Source organism: Gorilla gorilla, chromosome X (assembly GCF_029281585.2).
Source record: "Gorilla gorilla gorilla isolate KB3781 chromosome X, NHGRI_mGorGor1-v2.1_pri, whole genome shotgun sequence".
NCBI lineage: Eukaryota > Metazoa > Chordata > Mammalia > Primates > Hominidae > Gorilla > Gorilla gorilla.
In genome coordinates, this window is record NC_073247.2 from 85,818,056 (window position 1) to 85,838,133 (window position 20,078).

A 20,078-nucleotide genomic window follows, 5' to 3' on the forward strand; every position below is an offset into this window, starting at 1 on the left:
TCTGTGTTAGGCTGTTATTGCATTGCTATAAAGAAATATCTGAGACTGGGTAATGTGTAAAGAAAAGAGGTTTAATTGACTCACAGTTCTGCAGGCTGTACATGAAGCATGGTGTCAGCATCTGCTTGGCTTCTTGTGAGGAGTTGGGCTTCTTACAATCATGGCAAAAAGCAAAGCAGGGGTAGGCACATCACATGTGAAAGCAGGAGCAAAGGGTGGGGAAGGTGCCACACACTTTTCCTTTTTTTTTTTTTTTTTTGAGATGGAGTTTCGCTCTTGTTGCCCAGGTTGGAGTGCAGTGGTGTAATCATGGCTCACTGCAACCTCCGCCTCCTGGGTTCAAGTGATTCTCCTGCCTTAGCCTCCTGAGTAGCTGGGATTACAGGCATGCACCACCACGCCCGGCTAATTTTGTATTCTTAGTAGAGACAGGGTTTCTCCATGTTGGTCAGGCTGGTCTCAAACTCCCAACCTCAGGTGATCCGCCCACCTTGGCCTCCCAAAGTGCTGAGATTACAGGCGTGAGCCCTGTGCCACATACTTTTAAACAACTATATCTTATGAAGGGTCACTCACTATCATGAGGACAGCTCCAAGCTAATGGTGCTAAACCATTTAAGAGAAATCCATTCCCATGATCCATTGACTTTGGGATCACATTTCAACATGCTTTCGTGGGGACAAATATCCAAACTATATCACTCACAAATATAGTCATACAACACATAATGATGTTTTGGTCAACAATGAACTGCATATACAATGGTAGTCACATAAGATTGCAATGCAGCCATAAAATTCCTATCACTTTTTGATGTTGTAGCTGTTATAATGACATAGATCAAGACATTACCACACATTACCTTTTCTAAGTTTAGAAACACAATACCATTGTTACAATTGCCTACAGTATTCAGTACAGTAACATGCTGTATAGGTTTGTAGCCTAGGAGTAATAGGCTATACAATACAGCCTAAAAGTACAGTAAGCTATACCATCTAGGTTTGTATAACACACTCTATGATGTTTGCACAATGATGAGATCACCTAATAACGTATTTCTCAGAATATACTCCCATCATAAATGGGCAAATGCTTACATGTGAAAATTCAACAACATACTTTTGAACAACCAATAGGTCAAAGAGATAATTTTAAGAAAAATTTAAAACATCTTGAGGCAAAGGAAAATGGAAATACAAAATACAAAACTTATGTGACCAGCAAAAGCAGTTCTAAGACAAAAGTTTACAGCAGTAACTTCTACATCAAAAAAGAAAAAAGATTACAAATAAACAACCTAATGTTACACCTCAAGGAACTAGAAAAGAACAACCTAAGTCCAAAGTTAATAGAAGTAAAGGAATAATAAAGAACAGAGCAGAAATAAATGAAACAGTAGAATAAAATGGAAACAATTAATGAAAATAAAAGTTGTTTTGTTAAAAAGATCACAAATCTTGAGCAAGACTAGCCATGAAAAAAATGAAAGCAGACACAAATAAATAAAATTATAAATTGAAGGCCAGGCACAGTGGCTCATGCCTTGATCCCAGCACTTTGGGAAGCTGAGGTGGGTGGATCATGAGGTCAGGAGTTTGAGACCAGCCTGGCCAACACGGTGAAACAATGTCTCTACTAAAAATACAAAAAAATCAGCCAGGTGTGATGGTGTGCACCTGTAATCCCAGCTACTTGGGAGGCTGAGGCAGAAGAAACACTTGAACTTGGGAGGCAGAGGATGCAGTGAGCTGAGATCACACCACTGCACTCCAGCCTGGGTGATGGAGCAAGACTCTGTCTCTAAAATAAAATTACAAATTAAAAAGAAGGCATTACAACTAATGCCACAGAAATACAAAGGATCATAAGACAATGCTATGAAAAATTATATTCCAACAATTGGATAACCTAGAAGAAATGGATAAATTCCTAGAAACATACAACCTACCAAGACTGAATCATGGAAATATAGCAAATATGGACAAATCAATAATGAGCAAGGAAATTAAATCAGTAATAAAACCTCCCAACAATGAAAACACCAGAATAAGATGGCTTCAATAGTGAACTCTATCAAATATTTGGAGAATAATTAATGCCAACACTTCTCAAACTCTCCCAAAAAACTGAAGAAGAGAGAACAGGTCCAAAGTCATTTTATGAGACCAGCAGTACCCTAATACCAAAGGCAGATATGGACACCATAGGAATAGAAAGTTACACACATATAACTCTGATGAACATAGATGCAAAAATCTTCAACCAAATACTAGCAAGCTAAATTCAACAGCACGTTTAAAACATCTTATACCACAATCAACTGGGATTTATCGTTGGGATGCAGTGATGCTTTAATATGGACAAATCAATAAATGCAATACACCAAATTAACAGAATAAAGTATATAATTATATCATCTCAATAGATGGAGAAAAAGCATTTGACAAAATCCAACTTCTTTCATGATTAAAATTCAACAAATTTGGTATAAAAGCACTGTACCTCAACATAATAAAGGTCACCTATGACAAGCCCACAGCTAGCATTATACTCAATGGTGAAAAGTTGAGTACTTTTTCTCTAAGACCAGAAGAAAGATAAAGATACCCACTCTCAACATTTCTGTTCATCATAGTACTGAAAAGTCTAACCAGAGCAATTAGACAAATAAAAGAAACAGAAGACATAAAGGGAGTGATATTACCAAGATGGCAGAATAGAATATAAGCAATCTGTCTTCACTCACCTCCAAAGAAAGCGAAACAAACAAAAACAAACAAACAAAAACAAACCAACAATATCTAGCATCAATATTTCAACCAGAAATATCTATAACTAAAATCTGATGCTGGGATTTCCCCAGGAACACAGAGAAGTAAAAAGAACTTCAAGTGGACACTAAGAGGAACGGATTGTCCCCAAATCTGCTGGGCACTGTGCATAGACAATTCCCCCTGGACTCACAGTTTCTACACTAGAAAACGTTAGACTGAAGCAGACAGTCAGCTTCCACACTATCTTGTACTCTCACAGGAAAAATGTTTCTGTCTCAACCCACAAAAATATTGTAAGGCCAATAGGGATGAAAAATTTTGAGGGAAGCTAGAGACAAAGAAGGGAGATGTGACTAGCAACCCCAACCTGGAAAATTTTGCTCTTTATCCGAACCAAAAGGGATGCCAAATAAGAGTGGCTTTCAGCAGCACCATGCTGGAGGAGGCATGCATCATGGGTACTTTGAGCAAGAACTTCTAGCCAGCCTTCCCACACAACCAGGGTATATCCTTTGGAAACCCCTTTATCTTGGATGACCAGTGCTCCAAACGTGGCCAAGAATTGAGGCAATCCTGGGCTTAAGGTGCTATCTAGTGCCGAAAAGGAGGCAATGATCTAGGATTAAGGGTGCTCAACAGGCAAACTTCAAAGAACTTCTAAACAAACATACCATAGAAATACCAAAGCAAGCCAGCCAGCAAAGACTGGAATAAATCACAAATCTTTCATAGATAAAAGTCTAGAAAAAATAAAAGCAAACATAAAATCATAGCTTTCCCAAATGGACAAAGCAAGGAACCAGTGATTGACCCTAGTGAGATGGCAATGTGTGAGCTTTTATTAATTTATTTATTTATTTATTTAAATTTTATTATTATTATACTTTAAGTTTTAGGGTACATGTGCACAATGTGCAGGTTTGTTACATATGTATACATGTGCCATGTTGGTGTGCTGCACCCATTAACTTTTCATTTAGCATTAGGTATATCTCCTAATGCAATCTCTCCCCGCTCCCCCACCCCACAACAGGCCCTGGTGTGTGATGTTCCCCTTCCTGTGTCCATGTGTTCTCATTGTTCAATTCCCACCTATGAGTGACAACATGCGGTGTTTGGTTTTTTGTCCTTGCAATAGTTTGCTGAGAATGATGGTTTCCAGCTTCATCCATGTCCCTACAAAGGACATGAACTCATCATTTTTTATGGCTGCATAGTATTCCATGGTGTATATGTGCCACATTTTCTTAATCCAGTCTATAATTGCTGGACATTTGGGTAGGTTCCAAGTCTTTGCTATTGTGAATAGTGCCACAATAAACATACGTGTGCATGTGTCTTTATAGCAGCAGGATTTATAATCCTTTGGGTATATACCCAGTAATGGGATGGCTGGGTCAAATGGTATTTCTAGTTCTAGATCCCTGAAAAATTGCCACACTGACTTCCACAATGGTTGAACTAGTTTACAGTCCCACCAACAGTGTAAAAGTGTTCCTATTTCTCCACATCCTCTCCAGTACCTGTTCTTTCCTGACTTTTTAATGATCACCATTCTAACTGGTGTGAGATAGTATCTCATTGTGGTTTTGATTTGCATTTCTCTGATGGCCAGTGATGATGAGCATTTTTTCATGTGTTTTTTGGCTGCATAAATGTCTTCTTTTGACAAGTGTCTGTTCATATTCTTTGCCCACTTGTTGATGGGGTTGTTTGTTTTTTTCTTGTAAATTTGTTTGAGTTCATTTTAGATTCTGGATATTAGCCCTTTGTCAGATGAGAAGGTTGCAAAAATTTTCTCCCATTCTGTAGGTTGCCTGTTCACTCTGACGGTAGTTTCTTTTGCTGTGCAGAAGCTCTTTAGTTTAATTAGATCCCATTTGTCAATTTTGGCTTTTGTTGCCATTGCTTTTGGTGTTTTAGACATGAAGTCCTTGCCCATGCCTATGTCCTGAATGGTATTGCCTAGGTTTTCTTCTAGGGCTTTTATGGTTTTAGGTCTAACATTTTAGTCTTTAATCCATCTTGAATTAATTTTTGTATAAGGTGTAAGGAAGGGATCCAGTTTCAGCTTTCTACATATGGCTAGCCAGTTTTCCCAGCACCATTTATTAAATAGGGAATCATTTCCCTATTGCTTGTTTTTCTTAGGTTTGTCAAACATCAGATAGTTGTAGATATGCGGCATTATTTCTCAGGGCTCTGTTCTGTTCCATTGGCCTATATCTCTGTTTTGGTACCAGTATCATGCTGTTTTGGTTACTGTAGCCTTGTAGTATAGTTTGAAGTCAGGTAGCACGATGCCTCCAGCTTTGTTCTCTTGGCTTAGGATTGAATTGGCAATGAGGGCTCTTTTTTGGTTCCATATGAACTTTAAAGTAGTTTTTTTCCAATTCTGTGAAGAAAGTCATTGGTAGCTTGATGGGGATGGCATTGAATCTATAAATTACCTTGGGCAGTATGGCCATTTTCACGATATTGATTCTTCCTACCCATGAGCATGGAATGTTCTTCCATTTGTTTGTATCCTCTTTTATTTCATTGAGCAGTGGTTTATAGTTCTCCTTGAAGAGGTCCTTCACATCCCTTGTAAGTTGCATTCCTAGGTATTTTATTCTCTTTGAAGCAATTATGAATGGGAGTTCACTCATGATTTGGCTCTCTGTTTGTCTGTTATTGGTGTATAAGAATGCTTGTGATTTTTGCACATTGATTTTGTATCTTGAGACTTTGCTGAAGTTGCTTATCAGCTTAAGGAGATTTTGGGCTGAGACGATGGGGTTTTCTAGATATACGATCATGTCATCTGCAAACAGGGACAATTTGTCTTCCTCTTTTCCTAATTGAATGCCCTTTATTTCCTTCTCCTGCCTGATTGCCCTGACCAGAACTTCCAATACTATGTTGAATAGGAGTGGTGAGAGAGGGCATCCCTGTCTTGTGCCAGTTTTCAAAGGGAATGCTTCCAGTTTTTGTCCATTCAGTATGATATTGGCTGTCGGTTTGTCATAGATAGCTCTTATTATTTTGAGATGCGTCCCATCAGTACCTAATTTATTGAGTTTTTAGCATGAAGAGTTGTTGAATTTTGTCAAAGGCCTTTTCTGCATCTATTGAGATAACCATGTGGTTTTTGTCTTTGGTTCTGTTTATATGCTGGAGTACGTTTACTGATTTGCGTATGTTGAACCAGCCTTGCATCCCAAGGATGAAGCCCACTTGATCATGGTGGATAAGCCTTTTGATGTGCTGCTGGATTCAGTTTGCCAGTATTTTATTGAGGATTTTTGCATCAATGTTCATCAAGGATATTGGTCTAAAATTCTCCTTTTTTGTTGTGTCTCTGCCAGGCTTTGGTATCAGGCTGATGCTGGCCTCATAAAGTGAGTTAGGGAGGATTCCCTCTTTTTCTGTTGATTGGAATAGTTTCATAAGGAATGGTACCATCTCCTCCTAGTACCTCTGTAGAATTCGGCTGTGAATCCATCTGGTCCTGGACTTTTTTTGATTGGTAAGCTATTAATTATTGCCTCAACTTCAGAGCTTGTTATTGGTCTATTCAGAGATACAACTTCTTCCTGGTTTAGTCTTCGGAGGGTGTATGTTTCCAGGAATTTATCCATTTCTTCTAGATTTTCTAGTTTATTTGCATAGAGGTGTTTATAGTATTCTCTGATGGTAGTTTGTATTTCTGTAGATTCAGTGGTGATATCCCCTTTATCATTTTTTATTCTGTCTACTTGATTCTTCCCTCTTTTCTTTTCTTCTTTATTAGTCTTGCTAGCGGTCTATCCATTTTGTTGATCTTTTCAAAAAACCAGCTCCTGGATTCACTGAGTTTTTGAAGGGTTTTTTGTGTCTCTATCTCCTTCAGTTCTGCTCTGATCTTAGTTATTTCTTGCCTTCTGCTAGCTTTTGAATGTGTTTGCTCTTGCTTCTCTAGTTCTTTTAATTGTAATGTTAGAGTGTCAATTTTAGATCTTTCCTGCTTTCTCTTGTGGGCGTTTAGTGCTATAAATTTCCCTCTACACACTGCTTTGAATGTGTCCCAGAGATTCTGATATGCTGTGTCTTTGTTCTCTTTGGTATCAAAGAACATCTTTATTTCTGCCTTCATTTTGTTATGTATCCAGTAGTCGTTCAGGAGCAGGTTGTTCAGTTTCCATGTAGTTGAGTGGTTTTGAGTGAGTTTCTTAATCCTGAGTTCTAGTTTGATTGCACTGTGGTCTGAGAGACAGTTTGTTATAATTTCTGTTCTTTTACATTTGCTGAGGAGTGCTTTACTTCTAACTATGTGGTCAATTTTGGAATAGGTGTGGTGTGGTGCTGAAAACAATGTATATTCTGTTGATTTGGGGTGGAGAGTTCTGTAGATGTCTATTAGGTACGCTTGGTGCAGGGCTGAGTTCAATTCCTGTATATCCTTGTTAACTTTCTGTCTCGCTGATCTGTCTAATGTTGACAGTGGGGTATTAAAGTCTCCCATTATTATCGTGTGAGAGTCTAAGTCTCTTTGTAGGTCACTAAGGACTTGCTTTATGAATCTGGGTGCTCCTGTATTGGGTGCATATATATTTATGATAGTTAGCTCTTCTTGTTGAATTGATCCCTTTATCATTATGTAATGGCCTTCTTTGTCTCTTTTGATCTTTGCTGGTTTAAAGTCTGTTTTATCAGAGACTAGGATTGCAACCCCTGCCTTTTTTTGTTTTCCATTTGCTTGGTAGATCTTCCTCCATCCCTTTATTTTGAGCCTATGTGTGTCTCTGCACATGAGATGGGTTTCCTGAATACAGCACACTGATGGGTCTCAACTCTATCCAATTTGCCAGTCTGTCCCTTTTAATTGGGAGCATTTAGCCCATTTACATTTGAGGTTAATATTGTTATGTGTGAATTTGATCCTGTCATTATGATGTTAGCTGGTTATTTTGCTCGTTAGTTGATGCAGTTTCTTCCTAGCCTTGATGGTCTTTACACTTTGGCATGTTTTTGCAGTGGCTGGTACTGGTTGTTCCTTTCTATGTTTAGTGCTTCCTTCAGGAGCTCTTTTAGGGCAGTCCTGCTGGTGACAAAATCTCTCAGCATTTGCTTGTCTGCAAAGGATTTTATTTCTCCTTCACTTATGAAACTTAGCTTGGCTGGATATGAAATTCTGGGTTGAAAATTCTTTTCTTTAAGAATGTTGAGCTCTCCGTCTCCCTCTCCCTCTCCCCCCTCTCCCTCTCCCCCTCTCTTTCCTTTCTACGGTCTCCCTCTCCCTCGTCTCCCCTTTCCATGGTCTCCCTCTGATGCCGAGCTGAGGCTGGACTGTACTGCCGCCATCTCGGCTCACTGCAACCTCCCTGCCTGATTCTCCTGCCTCAGCCTGCTGAGTGCCTGGGATTGCAGGCGCGCACTGCCACATCTGACTGGTTTTTGTATTTTTTGGTGGAGACGGGGTTTCGCCCTGTTGGCCGGGCTGGTCTCCAGCTCCTGACCGCGAGTGATCTGCCAGCCTCGGCCGCCCGAGGTGCCGGGATTGCAGATGGAGTCTCCCTCACTCAGTGCTCAATGTTGCCCAGGCTGGAGTGCAGTGGTGTGATCTCGGCTCGCTACAACCTCCACCTCCCAGCCGCCTGCCTTGGCCTCCCAAAGTGCCAAGATTGCAGCCTCTGCCCGGCTGCCACCCCATCTGGGAAGTGAGGAGCGTCTCTGCCTGGCTGCCCATCATCTGGGATATGAGGAGCCCCTCTGCCCGGCCGCCCAGTCTGGGAAGTGAGGAGCGCCTCTTCCCGGCCGCCATCCCATCTAGGAAGTGAGAAGCATCACTGCCCGGCTGCCCATCATCTGAGATGTGGGGAGCGCCTCTGCCCCACCACGCCGTCTGGGATGTGAGGAGCACCTCTGCCCGGCTGCAACCCCGTCTGGGAACTGAGAAGTGTCTCTGCCCAACCGTCACCCCGTCTGGGAGGTGAGGAGTGTCTCTGCCCGGCTGCCCTGTCTGAGAAGTGAGGAGCCCCTCCGCCCGGCAGCTGCCCCATCTAGGAAGTGAGGAGCATCTCCACCCGGCAGCCACCCCGTCCGGGAGGTGGGGGGCAGCCCCGCCTGGCCAGCCGCCCTGTCTGGGAGGGAGGTGCGGGGCAGCCCCCGCCTGGCCAGCCGCCCCATCCGGGAGGGAGGTGGGGGGCAGCCCCCGCCCGGCCAGCCACCCCGTCCGGGAGGGAGGTGGGGGGCAGCCCCCGCCCGGCCAGCCACCCCGTCCGGGAGGGAGGTGGGGGGCAGCCCCCGCCCGGCCAGCCGCCCCGTCCGGGAGGGAGGTGGGGGGCAGCCCCCACCCGGCCAGCCGCCCCGTCCGGGAGGGAGGTGGGGGCCAGCACCCCCCCGGCCAGCCGCCCCGTCCGGGAGGGAGGTGGGGGGCAGCCCCCGCCTGGCCAGCCGCCCCGTCCAGGAGGGAGGTGGGGGGCAGCCCCCACCCGGCCAGCCACCCCGTCCGGGAGGGAGGTGGGGGCCAGCACCCCCCCGGCCAGCCGCCCCATCTGGGAGGGAGGTGGGGGGCAGCCCCCGCCCGGCCAGCTGCCCCATCTGGGAGGGAGGTGGGGGGCAGCCCCTGCCCGGCCAGCCGCCCCGTCCAGGAGGGAGGTGGGGGCCAGCCCCCACCCGGCCAGCTGCCCCATCCGGGAGGGAGGTGGAGGGCAGCCCCCGCCCCGCCAGCCACCCCATCTGGGAGGTGGGGGGCGCCTCTGCCCGGCCGCCCCATCTGGGAATTGAGGAGCCCCTCTGCCCGGCCGCCACCCTGTCTGGGAGGTGTACCCAACAGCTCATTGAGAATGGGCCATGATGACGATGGCGGTTTTGTCGAATAGAAAAGGGGGAAATGTGGGGAAAAGAAAGAGAGATCGGATTGTTACTGTGTCTGTGTGGAAAGAAGTAGACATGGGAGACTCCATTTTGTTCTGTACTAAGAAAAATTCTTCTGCCTTGGGGTGCTGTTAATCTATAACCTTACCCCCAACCCCATGCTCTCTGAAACATGTGCTGTGTCCACTCAGGGTTAAATGGATTAAGGGCGGTGCAAGATGTGCTTTGTTAAACAGATGCTTGAAGGCAGCATGCTCGTTAAGAGTCATCACCACTCCCTAATCTCAAGTACCCAGGGACACAAACACAGCGGAAGGCCGGAAGGCCGCAGGGTCCTCTGCCTAGGAAAACCAGAGACCCTTGTTCATATGTTTATCTGCTGACCTTCCCTCCACTATTGTCCTATGACCCTGCCAAATTCCCCTCTCCGAGAGACACCCAAGAATGATCAATAAATACTATAATAAATAAATAAATAAATAAATAAATAAAAGAATGTTGAATATTGGCCCCCACTCTCTTCTGGCTTGTAGAGTTTCTGCCAACAGATCATCTGTTAGTCTGATGGGCTTCCCTTTGTGGGTAACCCGACCTTTCTCTCTGGCTGCCCTTAACATTTTTTCCTTCATTTCAACTTTGGTGAATCTGACAATTATGTGTCTTGGAGTTGCTCTTCTCGAGGAGTATCTTCGTGGCGTTCTCTGTATTTCCTGAATTTGAATGTTGGCCTGCCTTACTAGACTGGGGAAGTTCTCCTGGATAATATCCTGCAGAGTGTTTTCCAACTTGGTTCCATTTTCCCCGTCACTTTCAGGTACACCAATCAGACGTAGATTTGGTCTTTTCACATAGTCCCATATTTCTTGGAGGCTTTGTTCATTTCTTTTTAGTCTTTTTTCTCTAAACTTCTCGCTTCATTTCATTCATTTCATCTTCCATTGCTGATACCCTTTCTTCCAGTTGATTGCATCGGCTACTGAGGCTTGTGCATTCGTCACGTAGTTCTCGTGCCATGGCTTTCAGCTCCATCAGGTCCTTTAAGGACTTCTCTGCATTGGTTATTCTAGTTATCCATTCATCTAATTTTTTTTCAAGGTTTTTAACTTCTTTGCCATTGGTTCAAACTTCCTCCTTTAGCTTGGAGTAGTTTGATCTTCTGAAGCCTTCTTCTCTCAACTCATCAAAGTCATTCTCCGTCCAGCTTTGTTCCATTGCTGGTGAGGAGCTGCGTTCCTTTGGAGGAGGAGAGGCACTCTGATTTTCAGAGTTTCCGGTTTTTCTGCTCTGTTTTTTCCCCATCTTTGTGGTTTTATCTACCTTTGGTCTTTTATGATGGTGATGTACAGATGTGTTTTTGGTGTGGATGTCCTTTCTGTTTGTTAGTTTTCCTTCTAACAGTCAGGACCCTCAGCTGCAGGTCTGTTGGAGTTTGCTGGAGGTCCACTCCAGACCCTGTTTGCCTGGGTATCAGCAGTGGTGGCTGCAGAACAGCAGATATTGGTGAACTGCAAATGCTGCTGCCTGATCATTCCTCTGGAAGTTTTGTCTCAGAGGAGTACCCGGCCGTGTGAGGTGTCAGTCCACCCCTACTGGGGGGTGCCTCCCAGTTAGGCTACTCGGGCATCAGGGACCCACTTGAGGAGGCAGTCTGCCCAATCTCAGATCTCAAGCTGCATGCTGGGAGAACCACTACTCCCTTCAAAGCTGTCAGACAGGGACATTTAAGTCTGCAGAGGTTACTGCTGCCTTTTGTTTGTCTGTGCCCTGCCCCCAGAGGTGGAGCCTACAGAGGCAGGCAGGCCTCTTGAGCTGTGGTGGGCTCCACCCAGCTTGAGCTTCCTGGCCATTTGTTTACCTACTCAAGCCTCGGCAATGGCAGGCACCCCTCCCCCAGCCTCGCTGCCACCTTGCAGTTTGATCTCAGACTGCTGTGCTAGCAATGAGCGAGGCTCCATGGGCATAGGACCCTCCAAGCCAGGTGTGGGATATAATCTCCTGGTGTGCCATTTGTTAAGCCTGTTGGAAAAGCGCAGTATTAGGGTGGGAGTGACCCGATTTTCCAGTGCCATCTGTCACCACTTTCTTTGACTAGGAAAGGGAATTCCCTGACCCCTTGTGTTTTCCGGGTGAGGCGATGACTCGCCCTGCTTTGGCTCACGCATGCTTTGGCCCACTGTCCTGCACCCACTGTCTGGCACTCCCCAGTGAGATGAACCCAGTATCTCAGTTGGAAATGCAGAAATCACCCATCTTCTGTGTCGCTCACACTGGGAGCTGTTCCTATTCGGCCACCTTGGCTCCACCCCTCCGTGTGAGCTTTTAGATGAACAATTCAAAACAGCACATCTAAGGAAACTCAACAAACTCAAAGATAAACCAGTAAGTAATTCAAATGCCCATCAACGATAGACTGGATACAGAAAATGTGGCACATATACACCATGGAATACTATGCAGCCATAAAAAAGGATGAGTTCATGTACTTTGCACGGACATGGATGAAGCTGGAAACCATCATTCTTGGCAAACCAACACAGGAACAGAAAACCGAACACTGCATGTTCTCATTCATAAATGGGAGTTGAACAATGAGAACACATGGACACAGGGAGGGGAACATCACACACTGCGGCCTGTCAGGGGGTGTGGAGCTAGGGGGTGGGATAGCATTAAGAGAAATACGTAATGTAGATGACGGGTTGATGGGTGCAGCAAACCACCATGATCCCTACATAACAAACCTGCATGTTCTGCACATGTATCCCAGAACTTAACATACAATTTTAAAAAGAAAAGAAAAGAATGGTAACATGCAAAAGAAAACACTCAAGGACAAAAAATTCACTGGAAAATGTAAATACTAGATGTAGATTGAGACAATAAAAAGCCAAAATGTGATAAGGATGAAGTTAGAGTACAGAGTTGTTTTTAGTTTTCCTTTGTTTGCTTCTTTCTGTTCTTTTGTCTGTAATTAAAATTAAGTTCTCATCTGTTTAAAATAACTTGCTACATCCATAAGACATTTTTTAAGTACTATGGTAACCACAAAGCAGAAACTTGCTATAGATACACTAAAAAATAAAAAGGAAAAAATTAAAACATACCGTCAGGTAAAATAACTTTTCCTGAAAGGGAAACAGTAAGAAAGAGAGAGTTACAATACAACCAGAAAACAAGGAACAAGCTAGTATTAGTAGGACTTTACATATCAAAAATAACTTTGAATGTAAATGGACTAAATTCTCCAATAAAAGACAGAGTGGCCAAACAGCTAGAGAAACAAGACTCAATGATATGCTGCTTATAGGAAACTCACTTCGCCTAAAAAGACACATAAAGACTGAAAATGAAGCGATGGAAACAGATATTCCATGCATATGGAAACCAAAAAGGAACATGAGTAGCTGTACTTAGATAAAAGAGACTTCAAGTCAAAAACTATAAATAGAAACGGAGAAGGTTAAATGATAAATAAATCAATTCAACAAGAGGACATATGAATTGTAAATACATATACAGCTAACACTGGAGCACCCAATTATATAAAACAAACAATAAATTTAAAGGGAGAAATACAACAAAATAATAATAGGAGACATTAACAGCCCAATCTCAGTAATGGACAGTTCATCCAGTGGGTAAATAAACAAAGAAACGTCAAAGTTAGCATTCTCTTGAAACAAATGAAAATGGAAACACAACATAGTAAAATCTATGGAATACAGCAAAAGCAGTAGTACTAAAAGGGAAGTTTAGAGCAATAAATGCCTACATCAAAAGAGTGAAGAGATTTCAAAGAAAAAACCTAACAATGCACCTAAAGAACTAGAAAAGCAAGAATAAACTAAACTCAAAATTAGTAGAAGACATGATAAAGATCAGAGCAGAAATAAATTAAATTGATACTAAAACAAAAAAGTAATGAAACTAAAAGTAGGCTTTTTGAAAAAATAAACACAATTGACAAACATTCAGAAGGGCTAACCAGAACTTTACTGTTCTAAGAATACCTCAAACTGGGACTTGTATGTTCCTTACATTATTTGGTCACCGAAAAGAGGTAGGCAGAGCTAATGATATTGACTCCATCATGCTGACAAGGAAACCATGGTTTAGAGGAATCAAGGGGCCTTTAAAAGAAATCACAGATTTTTTTTTTCCAAGATGGCAGATTAGAGGCTTTTAGCATAATTTAGCCACTTGGAAATAGCAAAATAGTGCATAAAGATAAACCCTGTGAGCTTTAATTCAAGAAGGAAAATAGGAAACTACTAGAATCGTGAAGGACACACAAGATCCAAGAGAGGAGAACATGGGCAAACAGCCTCCATGATGGTGTCCAGCTGATAAAAGTGAGTGAAGCCCGAGTATGTGAAAGAGGAAGAGAACTGCCCTCTGTGACTCGCCTTTCCACTGGGGACCTGAGCAACCCAGGCCTACTGAGCATACTGTTTCTCCCAAGCCCTGGTGCTAACTTGGAGACAGGCTTGGAAATATTGTGAGGGAAAGACACCAGGAAAAGCTGCCGACATTTTCTTAGACCCTGTACTAAGAACAGGATGCCATTTTTAATCTGGGTACATACAAAGTCATCCATTCTTTGGTGATGCAGCTGCATGGTCATGCAGGCCTTTTAGTCTCGGGCCAGAGATTGGAACACCTGCTCTGGAGTGGGGTACAGGCCTCCAAAGCCAGAACTGAGGAAAGTGCCTCAGCAGTAGGCACTGGAATGGTGCTCTCCCCTGTAGCAGCCTTAGGAGAGGAGGAGAGCAGCTACAGCTGTGGTTTCTCCTGGGCAACAAGACTTGCAGCTAGGCCCAGGTTGGCAACCTGGAACTGGTCTGCATGTGTTACTGCTGGGTGCCCCAGCCTACTCCTCTGAGATTACGGTACAACAGGACCCTCTCTGCCCCACCCTCAGGAAGAAATCCAGGTATTTGGAGCAGCAGCCTGAGCTGTCCCACCCTTCATGGACATAGACATAGATCATGGTGCAGTAGGGCCCTCTAAGCTCCATACACAGGTAGATCTCCAAGTATTTGGAGAATCTCCTTGTCTGGATCAGTAGCTTCAGCTGCCACACTCTTCTTGTGCATAGATTGTGGCACAGTGGAATCCTCTAAGCTCCACACATAGGCAGATCTCCAGGCATTTGGAGCACCTGCTCACTTCGACTAGCAGCCTGAGTTGCTCCACACTTCCTATGCAGAGATCATAGTATGGGGGGCTCTCTCCAATTCATGCCCAGGCAGATCTCCAGGCATTTGGAGCACATGTTCACCTGGTTCAGCAGCCTGAGCCACCCTATTCTTCCTGGGCATAAATCATGGTGAAGTAAGACTCTCTCCATTACACACACAAGTAGATCTCTAGGCATTCAGAGCACCTGCTCACCTGGATCAGCAACCTGACCCACTCCATACTTTCTGTGCAGAGATCCTGGTGCAGGGATGCCCCCCTCTGCTCCACGCCAAGGTATATCTCTAGGCATTCAAGGATCTTCTTGTCCAGATTGGTAGCCTGAGTTGCCCCACTCTTTCTGTGCAGAGATCCATGTGCAGGGAGGCCCTCTCTGCTTCACACCCAGGCACATCTGCAGGCATTCAAAAGTATCTGCTTGCCTGGTTCAGCAGCCTGAGTCACTCCACCCCTGCTGTGCAGAGATCTTGGTGGAGCGGAGGCCTCTCTGCTCCACCCTGAGGCAGATCTCCAGGAATCTGAAGTACCCACACTTCTGGATTAAGAATTTCGGTCAGCATCCATCCTCATCCAGAGAACTTAGGTCTGAGGTTTCCCAGCTCCACACCCAGGCACAGCTCTAAGTGCTTGTTGGCCACCCACTAGATTCTCCCTCAGTACTGGTGCTTCTGCCTGCCATTAGGAGAACTTTGGGCAGACCTGCCCAGTCAAGCCCCACCTATATTGGCCCCCATCCCCCTGGGGCTGAGCAGAGAACTTAGACCACTGAGCACTCCATGAATCAGCCCATTGCCTGAGGGAACAGAGAAATTCTTTCAGTAAATAAGGATGAAGTATATACTCATCCATGTTGACCACAGCTGGCTCTTGCCCGTAAGCAGCATGTTCTGGCTTGTAGGTTAAACTGTACAGCCCAATATAGAACCTGATGGCAGAGTGCATAAGGCTATAGAAGAAAAGCCAAAAGACCTTACCCAGCATTTTCTACAGTCACACCCCCTAGGGAGGGGGAAAAAGAGAAAGGAAAAGAATAAAAAATATCAGAGGGTAAAAAAGAAAAAAAATCCTACCTGAACAAAAAATAATTATAAAAATTAGAGGTTCAAGCGTCTCTGGGTGAGAAAGAACCAGTGTAAAATTGCTGGCACCAGAGATCTGGTTGGCACCCTGACCTCCATGAGGGAGATTCAGCTCTATAAGTAAACACTCCGCAAGGCACAAGCATGGCCTCTTCCTATTTTTGAGGCGGTGGCTGCAGCAGCGACTCGGAGCGGTTCCGGTTATCTCTCAGCTCGGCGGCCTGGCAAGCGGGATGAGAGTTGCCACCGCCTGTCGGGCCCGGCGTCAGTCCGGGTCGGTACAGTGCGTGCGCTCGCCCGCCTGCCGCGGAGGGCCGTAGCCGCAGGGGAAGCGGCGTGGACCGGGCGGGGCGCGGCGCCTCGAGCGCAGCGGGAGACAAATGGGACCGGCTCCTCTCCCAATGCCAAGATGTGGATCCAGGTTCCCATCACGGCTCCAAGACGTGCACCACAGAGGACGTGTCTCACAAAGCCACGATTGAGGAGCTGCGGAGCAGATGTGGGTGCTGTTCGACGTGCGGCCCGAGTGCCAGCACCTCTTCTACCGGGGCAAGCAGTTTGAAAATGGATATGCCTTATTTGACTAGGATGTTGGACTGAATGATATAATTCAGCTGCTAGTTTGCCCAGACCCTAATCATCTTCCTGGAACATCTACACAGATTGAGGCTAAACCCTGTTCTGATAGTCCACCTAAAGCAAAGAAAGCTCCAAGGGTGGGACCTTCCAGTCAGCCACCTACATCAGCTCGTGTCCATCTTATTGATCCTAGCTTCGGACTATATAAGGTAAATGAATTGGTAGATGCCAGAGATGTTGGCCTTGGTGCTTGGTTTCAAGCACACATACGTAGTGTTGCTAGAGCTTCTGATGGACAGTCACGTGGCAAAACTCCACTGAAGAATGGCAGTTCTTGTAAAAGGACTAATGGAAATATAAATCATAAATCAAAGAGAACATAAATAAATTGGACAACGTACTCTCTACATCTAATTCAGACTCTGTCGCTGCCGATGAAGACGTTATTTACCATATCCAGTATGATGAATACCCAGAAAGTGGTACTCTAGAAATGAATGGCAAGAACCTTAGACCATGAGCTAGAACCATTTTGAAATGAAAGGAACTAAATGTTGGTGATGTGGTAATGGTTAATTATAATGTAGAAAGTCCTAGACAAAGAGGATTCTGTTTGATGCAGAAATTACCACATTGAAGGCAATCTCCAGGACCAAAAATGAACTTCGTGTGAAAATTTTCCTGGGTGTGGGGGGGTTCTGAAGGGGCATTAAATGAGTGCAAAATAATATCTGTAGATGAAATCTTCAAGACTGAGAAACCTGGAGCCTATCCTCTTTTGTTTGCAGATGTAAAGTTTTTAAGGAGAAATAACTCTGAATGTGACCTGTGTGGTGGAGACCCAGATAAGAAATGCCTTTCTTGCTTCTTTCATGTATATGATGGGGAACATGAACCCAACATGCAGCTTCTATGTGATGAATGTAATGCGGCTTATCATATTTACTGCTTGAATACACCTTTGGATAAAGTCCCAGAAGAGGAATACTGGTATTGTTCTTCCTGTAAAACTGATTCCAGTTAAGTTGTAAAGGCTGGTGAAAGACTCGAGATGAGTGAAAAGAAAGCAAAGATGCCATCCGCTAGTACTGAAAGCCAGAGAGACTGGTGCAGGAGAATGGCTTGTGTTGGTCATATGACAGAATGCACTATTGTCTCTTCTAATCATTATGGACCTATTCCTGTTGGATCAACTTGGAGATTTAGAGTTCAGGTGAGTGAAGTAGGTGTTCACAGACCCCATGTTGGTGGACTTCATGGTTGAAGTAATGATGGAGTTTATTCTCTTGTCTTGGTTGGTGGATTTGTGGATAAAGTTGACCGAGGTGATGAGTTCTTGTACACTGGAAGTGGTGGTAAAAAGCTTGCTGGTAATAAAAGAATTGACACACCTTCAGCTGATCAAACATTAACAAACACAAACAGGGCATTGGCCCTAAACTGTGATGCTACATTGGGTGATAAAATTGGAGCAGAGTCTTGGAATTGGAGAGCTGGTAAGCCAGTCAGAGTGATATGCAGTTTTAAAGGGAGGAAGATCAGCAAATATGCTCCTGAAGAAGGCAACAGATATGATGGCATTTATAAGGTAGTGAAATACTGGCCAGAGATTTCATCAAGCCATGGACTCTTGATTTGGCGCTATCTTTTAAGAGGAGATGATGTTGAACCTGCTCCTTGGACCTCTGAAGGAATAGAATGGTCAAGGAGATTATGTCTACATTTACAGTATCCAGCAGGTTACCCTTCAGATAAAGAAAGGAAGAAGACTAAAGGACAGTCAAAGAAGCAGGCCAGTGGAACCACAAAAAGGCCGATTTCAAATGTCTAAGTGCCTCCAAAGTATACAAAGCATCAGATTCAGCAGGAGCAATTGAGGCTTTTCAACTAACTCCTCAACAGCAACATCTCATCAGAGAAGACTGTCAAAACCAGAAGCTGTGGGATGAAGTGCTTGCATATCCTGTGGAAGGACCAAATTTTCTGAAAAAATTGGAACAATCTTTTATGTGTGTTTGCTGCCAGAAGCTAGTTTACCAGCCTGTGACAACTGAGTGCTTCCACAATGTCTGTAAAAATTGCCAACAGTGCTCCTTTAAGGCACAGGTTTTCTCCTGCCCTGCTTGCTGGCATGATCTTGGCCAGAATTATGTCATAATTCCCCATGAGATTCTGCAGACTCTACTAGACCTTTTCTTCCCTGGCTACAGCAAAGGATGATGATCTGTCTGCTTTCACTGTGTTGTTCATGGTGGGTTTTTGGACAATAAAGAATCTAAAATGGGTGGGGATGGTGGAATGGTGTACAGTATCTCTCATGTTCTGAAGCAGCTAATTCTCTTTCCCACATAGCCATCATCTTTGTGTGTAGTAAGAGGCCCATTTCTCAACTGTCTTTTAAATATCTAAAGGTAGTTCCTGTAACAACTAGTTTTAATGAGTAAAAAGTCAAAGCCCCAGCTCTAGATGATATCCAAGTTATGATTTATTTTGCAACTACCTCAGGGCAGAAAAGATTCATGGAGATTTAAAAAATCATTGAATAACCAGTTAAATGAAATTTTAGCTACACACTGCCTCCCAGATATTAATTGTGCCTGGTTCATGTAATTTGATTTTACAGAAAAGGAAATGACACTTGAGATCCTTGGAATGAACACAGCTTCTATAGTGTGCATATACTCTTTTAACATCTCTTCTTCCATTACAATGTGTGTGTTGCAAGGACAGGTTCATTTTTTTGACCACTTTGTGAACTCCACTGTGCTTTTTTCTGGTGTTTTATGCAAGTTGACTACTAATGGCTAATGAGAACAATAATGAATGTATTATTGCTGCATTAGTGTAATGTGGTATGTTTTTGCACTTGAAAGGTATTCATATGCTCTAGTTGTAAATGTTCATGAAAATCCACTTCTGTACTAGTCGAACTGCTTTTAATGTCTCCACAGCGGTTTTACATCTGCAGAGTTTTGACCTCTGAGAGGATTTGAAATTGCTTTATATTGTGATCCTAAATTGTATACTTACTATATTCCCTAAAGTATACCTTAGTAAATATTTTATGAGCAGAAAAAAAATGCTGGCACCATCAAAAATCTGAATGTAGTGATGCAACCAAAGAACTTCACTAGCTCTTCAGCAATGGTCCCTACCAAAATGGACACTCAGAAATGACAGATAAAGAATTCAAAGTATGGATTGCAAAGAAGCTCAATGAGATCTAAGACAAAGTTGAAAATCAACACAAAGAAACTTCTAAAGCAGTCCAGAAAAATGAAGGAAGAGATAAATACCTCATAAAAAAATCAATCTGATGCAAAGGTATAAGAATGATACAATGGACTTTGGGGACTTGGGGGGAAGGGTGGGAGAGGGGCAAGGGATAAAAGACTACAGATAGAGTGTGTTGTATACTGCTTGGGAGATGAGTGCACCAAAATCTCACAAAGCACCATTAAAGAATTTACACATGTAACCAAATACCATCTGTACCCCAGTAACCTATAGAGAAACTAAAAAAAATCTCAAATCAACTATCTAACATCAAAACTTTAGCTAAACTGAAACTCTAGTTTTGATAAACTAACCTCTAGTTTCCAG

General features: G+C 43.8%; 1 pseudogene; it reads left to right on the plus strand.

The window, feature by feature from the left end:
- The first annotated feature begins 14,224 nt into the window (after positions 1-14,224).
- LOC101138374 (E3 ubiquitin-protein ligase UHRF2-like) lies at positions 14,225-19,574 on the plus strand (annotated as a pseudogene).
- The last annotated feature ends 504 nt before the right edge of the window (positions 19,575-20,078 follow it).